The following is a 6,000-nucleotide window of genomic DNA, read 5'->3' on the forward strand; positions in this document are numbered from 1 at the left end:
TAGGATTTTTTTCTGGTTTACTTTAGTTTTAATAAGTTGTTGGATGCTCTGCTATGTTGTGGCATGTGTTATCCCTGAAGTCCATGTATTGCCTAATATTTTTCTGAAGTGATTGTTTTCAAAAGCATTCAGACTTTGTATATCTGTGAAGGATTTAAATCAGTCACATCCAAGTATGATGACAAATATAATATCTGAATTGGAGATTGTACTTTAGTCTTTTGGCAACAGTTTTTTGCTGACCACACAGTGGTAAATGGCAGCTGTTGTCTTGCCAGTTTATGGCCTCATCTCCTTTTTGCTATGTCTAGGAAGACAGTTTTGTTTCCAACGTACGAAAAATAATTTTGTATACTCATTCTTCTGTCCAAGTAATATTTGTACTATCACAGAAATTCTCATTAGAATTAATAGTAATTTGTTTTTGTGATGTAAATGCTGTTTAAATAATTGCATGTTGGGTGAACTGTCACTTAAAAGAGCAGGGCTATTAGCAAAATGTAGATTACTTTGAAAAAAACTGCTATAATTGTATTGTAGACCACCACGCTTTTCTTTCCAGTAGCTAAATGCAATTCAGCTATTAGAGACAGATACAGAGATATTACTCTGGAAAGGCCTGAGCATGGGCCCCAAGTTGCTACTGTTATGAGTAAGATAATCTGGGAAGAAAAATAAGAGAAAGCCACAGGGAAAAGAAATTGGTAAGTAGGAAACAGTAAAAAATAATTCTCTTTTCTGATTGAGTTTTTAAAATTTGGGTCATGCTATCAAAGAACAAATCTACCACAACTCTCTGTGACATGAATAGGGGCAAAACCATGGTAGTAGCATCAGGGAATTGTCAAAATCATCTCTACTGCTTTGGAAATTTTCAATATTTGACAGACTGGTGAATTCAAACTATAAAACTGTCTTCAGAATTTTTCTAGACTTTTTTTTTTTTTGTAATCATGGGCAAAACTATCCCAAGAAGATATGAGCTGACTTTCAAACTTATTCAGAATGATGACACCTATAGTTAACTTCCTTTATGTGGAGGGGGTAACAAGCAAATGTTTTCTCACTCAGTTTCCACTAACAAGGATTTGGATTTTACTACCAAAATAAAAAGTCAATAAACCCTGTCAACGAACACAGGAACTCTCCTGGTTCAAAGTTAAAAATCAACTTTATCCTCATGGGCTGAGCACGTAGAGAACAACCATGCTTTCTGCTTCTCTTCTCAGCTGTGGGCTCAGAGGAACCAAAGAAAGTGGAGAACACGGAAGAGCTTCTCCTTGATAGCTGATGGTGCACTGGCCCAAGGCAGCTTCACTTTGGTGCTGGACATGTACTAGCACTGGCCTTGGGAAAGTTAGGGAGAGTGTGCTCCCTTAGGGGGTGCCCTGTGTTCCTGAACAAATTCATCATGGCTTAACTGAGGCAACACTGTTAGCACCAAAATATTTCATTTGTCTTGGGTGTAAGGAGAAGATGCTTGTAAAATTATAGCCAGATCCTTCCTAGGATCTGTCTGTGATTGTGCCTGCTTTCTGCAAACCTGGTTCTATTATTCATCTTAAGAAGGGATTAAGAAGGGATCATAATGAATATCATTTAAGGAGAAGCAGTTAAAGTAGAAGGGTATTCAAATGCAGATTCTTTTTTTATGTTAAAGAACTTACAAATGACAAAATCAGATTTGTTTTCTGGTGCTTTTTGTCAATTTATTTTACCTTTCTTTGACAGCTGCATCTCCATGCAAACGTCAAATTCAAATTTCCCACTGAGCCTTGTGGAATAATTCGAATCTCATCTGAAACTTCTTTTCCATGCGTCAGATTCTTTGTATATATATGAAGTGCAAGGCTTTTTGTTACATGAAAGTGTAACAAAGAAAGAAAATTTTTCTTAACTGAAGACTGGTTGAGTAATATTTAACATATTTAATTCCAAACAATCCGTTCTGTGTGATTATAACATGCTTTGCTTTTGCAAAAAAAGCGAGCAATTCCTTATTGTAATTTTATAATGCCAGTACACCTTTTTCATGAATCTTCAACATTGCATGTAGCCAGTAAGAGCATTAAAAAATGTGTCTACATCTTTGTGTGTACATACACATAAAAACATGGACAAGGTACATACACATAAAACATGGACAACATGCTTCTGTTAAATGCAGTTACTTTCTTCTGCAGATGGTGTGGTAAACTATGGCTACTCATAAAAGGAGGCTACTGAGCATTACACGGCAAACTTGGGGGCTTTGAACAAATGTGATTATTAATTTAGGACCATTTCAACTTGTCTGTGAAGTAGCATCATATGGAGTTCTAGGTTTATCTTTTGCCATGATTATGTTATTTAAGATGATGGTAGGTTTCCAATCATATTTTGCATATGTTACACTGAGAAGCAATGAGAGCTTTCCAAAATAGTTTAGATGCTGTATAATTATTTTAGCAGCTGTGGTTTCAGTTAACTTTAATTAGTAACCCCTGCAGCTCTATATAGAGAGGCTTCTGTTAAATGCAGTTACTTTCTTCTGCAGATGGTGTGGTAAACTATGGCTACTCATAAAAGGAGGCTACTGAGCATTACACGGCAAACTTGGGGGCTTTGAACAAATGTGATTATTAATTTAGGACCATTTCAACATGGATTATTCACAATTTCCAGTAATCACAGCTTTCCACCAGAAAGGTCAACCCGGAGTTTTATGCCAGCTAACACTGCTGGAACAGTTAGCTTAGATAATTCAGAGATGTTGAGACAACCCTCCAGCATGGAAGCAAATGGTGTATTGCTCTGTATTTTTCTTAAATCATTTATTTGGTTCACTGACCCTGACATTCCTAGAGTGTGTGGCTCTGTCTCTAAGAACACGTGTTAAGCAGATGAAAAAGCCTCCTGTAGAGTATTTATTTCTCTTATGTATAGGACAATTTCTCAGACCCTGGTGAGGCCAATATAGTTTTAAAATGCTTTGGATGGAAACTGTAGAATCACATTCTGTTTCCATGGGATGCAATGGCACATGCCAGCTGGCATCCATAGGAAGAAATGTAGGCACTGCTTCATTATAATAAAGATTTCATATCATCATTTCTTGTACTATCCTTCAGATGAATCAGGTCTGTTAACTCTGTGATTTTGCATTCATAGTTACAAACAAGACCAACATCTGGCCACTTAGATAAATACATCTGACTCTTATTACCGCTGACTGACTGCGTATCAGTAAAGGAGGGTCAATCACATAATTATCAATTCACATCACTGAGTAATACTAAGTAGCCAGGAATTCTCTGAAGGCTGACTTATCAGAATACATAAATATTTCTATTAAAATATTATCATTCTCCAGGAGGATGCAGATTTAGGATGAGTATTCCTGTTAGGTGTATAGTGCTGAGCACAACTATAGCAGCTCATGGGTGCACATCCTAAAGAAATTTCTGTATTGCATTTGCAGCATCGGTGTGATTTTGCTAATAAAACTAATCTCTGTCAACAGGAAACTAATTGTTTTAGTAGAGAAGCCTGACCAGAACGGGTAAGAGTCCCATGAAGTCTCTGGTTTTCCCAAAGAGACTAACTGTGTTATAGTCCTTTGGCAACCATAAAAGTGAAATGCAGAGAAATAGCAAGACGGTGCCAGAGTCGTGACTTTATTCCTTGAGCATCAGCCAGGAAGGCACTGTAAGATTTAGTGCAGTAGGTCTCAGTAGGCAGGGGAGCTCTGCTGGCTTCTTTCCGTCATTTCTGGATCATTTAATTAATTAAAGAATCGTTTCTGTTGCAATCACAAACGTTCCAGTTTGCACTATTATCCAGGGTCAGAACTTGCCTGACCTCTCTGGCAGAGGAAGAGAAGACCAAGGAAATTGGAAAAAAAGAGAGTAAGTAAATCACTTCAAGGAAGCTTTGTTTCCTTTACTCTCAAACTCAGAAGAGCAGAAAAGGCTGAATTGAAGGGAAAAAAAAAGGCTAAGACTGAGGCTGATTAAGAGAGGTCCAGCTTGGAGAAAAGGCAAAGAATGAAATGAGTAAGACAGAGAAAAATAAACTACATTAAGAGAGAGCTTGGATGAGAGAGTCGGCTTGCAGCCAGGAGGGAGCAGCTGCGGCAGGAAGGCCCGGATCCCATTGAAACAGAAAAGGGGCCATCTCTCTGCTGGAATGAAAGGGAAACAAAAAATAATTTACCTTTAAAGACACAGAAATGGGATTTGAGGTGAGGGGAAGGGCAAAGAGAAATGAAAACTTGTGAATGAGATATTTTTTCTAAGAGCAATGCAATGACTGTTAAAATCCTTCCAAAGAGCTGTGATGGTGCAGATAAATTGGAGTGGGCCAGAACAGATAAGCCATTCCAAGCAGTTTTACGTTGCATTAGGACTTCTGAATGAATGCTGAACATCAAGCAAATTTCCTCATTTTTACCAGGAGAGATGAGGCAAATGACATACCATACTGATGACATCATGCCTCACTCCAGATGTGAACAAAGAGTAAGATGGATATTTTGCCACAAGCCAGAGCAGCTCTCCATATTGAGACGTGACATGATCTCAGCACATTGTGGTTCAACAAAGTAAAGGACAAAAAGAAGCAAGGTGAAATCCTGGGCAATCCTGAGAGAAAACATTATGTTCAGGCAACAGAGAATGTATATCTTGAGTTACTTACACCTTCAGTACAAGAAAGACAATCGACTGGAGCGATTTCAGCAGAGGGCCATCAGGATGGTCAGGAGCCCTGTGAGGAGAGGCAGTGGGATGAGGGCTCGTTCAGCCTGGAGACAACATGGTATTGGAAGCTCCTAACATCACTCCTGGTACCTGCAGGGAGGTTATGCAGAAAAGGGAGCCATTCTCTTCCCAGTGGTGTGTGGTAGGAGGAGGAGAGACAACAGGTGCGAGTTTAAACAAAAGAGGTTCAGACGGGATAAAAGAAGAAACAATTTCACTCCAAGGACAGACAGGCAATGGCACACGTTGTCCAAAGAAGACATACAGTCTTCAACCTTGGAGGTTTTCAAGACTCAGTTAGGTTGCCTTGAGCAACCCAGTCTGATCTCACAGCTAGCCCTGCTTGGAGTAGGGTACTGAGCCAGAGAGCTCCTGACAACCCAAATGATGCTATGTTACTGATTTGATTTGAGTGATCTTTGGCGATAGCTTAAGAGAAATAAACAGTGGCAGAGAATTTCATGTGGAAATGATGAGAAGGAATTTCTGCTCCTACTAAGAAGCTACTAAGAAGCTACGCTGTAATATATAAACACTATATATAGACACTATATAGACACTAATATAGCTATTCAGCCAAAACCTAAAGTTGAGATAAGAGGACTGAAAGAGGACTGAAAAGAGGAAAGAATATGTTAAGCAACCTGTTTCTTGTGGTTTCTCTCCTTTTTGTCCCTTTCCAGTTTATGAAGTGTACATAAAATTGGACTTTTTGAAGGGTTCTACAGTAAAACAGAACAAAACAACAACAAAAAAATCATTTGATTCTGGAAAGGAAGGAAAATAATTAATACAGTTGTTATATTTTTCACTCTTTTTTCACTTCTTTTTCTTGATATCAGAATTTTTATTTTTCATGATGGCAGATGTTAATTAATAATGAACTGGTGTGAATCTCTTGGTATTGGGGTCATCATTTTTGACTAAGTAATTTATCTTGTGTAGCCGCTACTAAATGATCTTACAACTGTACCAGAAATAATTGTTTCCTAGCACTTCATGCTTTGTCCCAAGATTTTTACTGACAAAGACATTCTGAAGTTTAACAATATCATAATGCACATTAAAACTCTCCTATTAATTATAAACGTTAGGTTAAAGAATGACCACCATTTTAGCTATTTGAATCTTTTGCAACATTTTCCCAAACTCCCAAGTATATTGTAAACAAACAAACAAAGCCACAGGAATGACTACAATTAGGCCATATAAACAAGCTGCATCCAGATCAAAACACTCATGGTTGCATTCTTATGCAAAA

At 38.0% G+C, this 6,000-nt stretch overlaps 1 protein-coding gene across 1 annotated transcript in view; it reads left to right on the forward strand.

Annotated features, from left to right (window-relative positions):
* Positions 1-6,000, forward strand: part of COLEC12 (collectin subfamily member 12) — a 108,956-nt gene that overhangs the window by 56,085 nt on the left and 46,871 nt on the right. The window lies entirely within an intron of this gene.

This window comes from Meleagris gallopavo, chromosome 3 (assembly GCF_000146605.3).
Source record: "Meleagris gallopavo isolate NT-WF06-2002-E0010 breed Aviagen turkey brand Nicholas breeding stock chromosome 3, Turkey_5.1, whole genome shotgun sequence".
Taxonomy (NCBI): domain Eukaryota; kingdom Metazoa; phylum Chordata; class Aves; order Galliformes; family Phasianidae; genus Meleagris; species Meleagris gallopavo.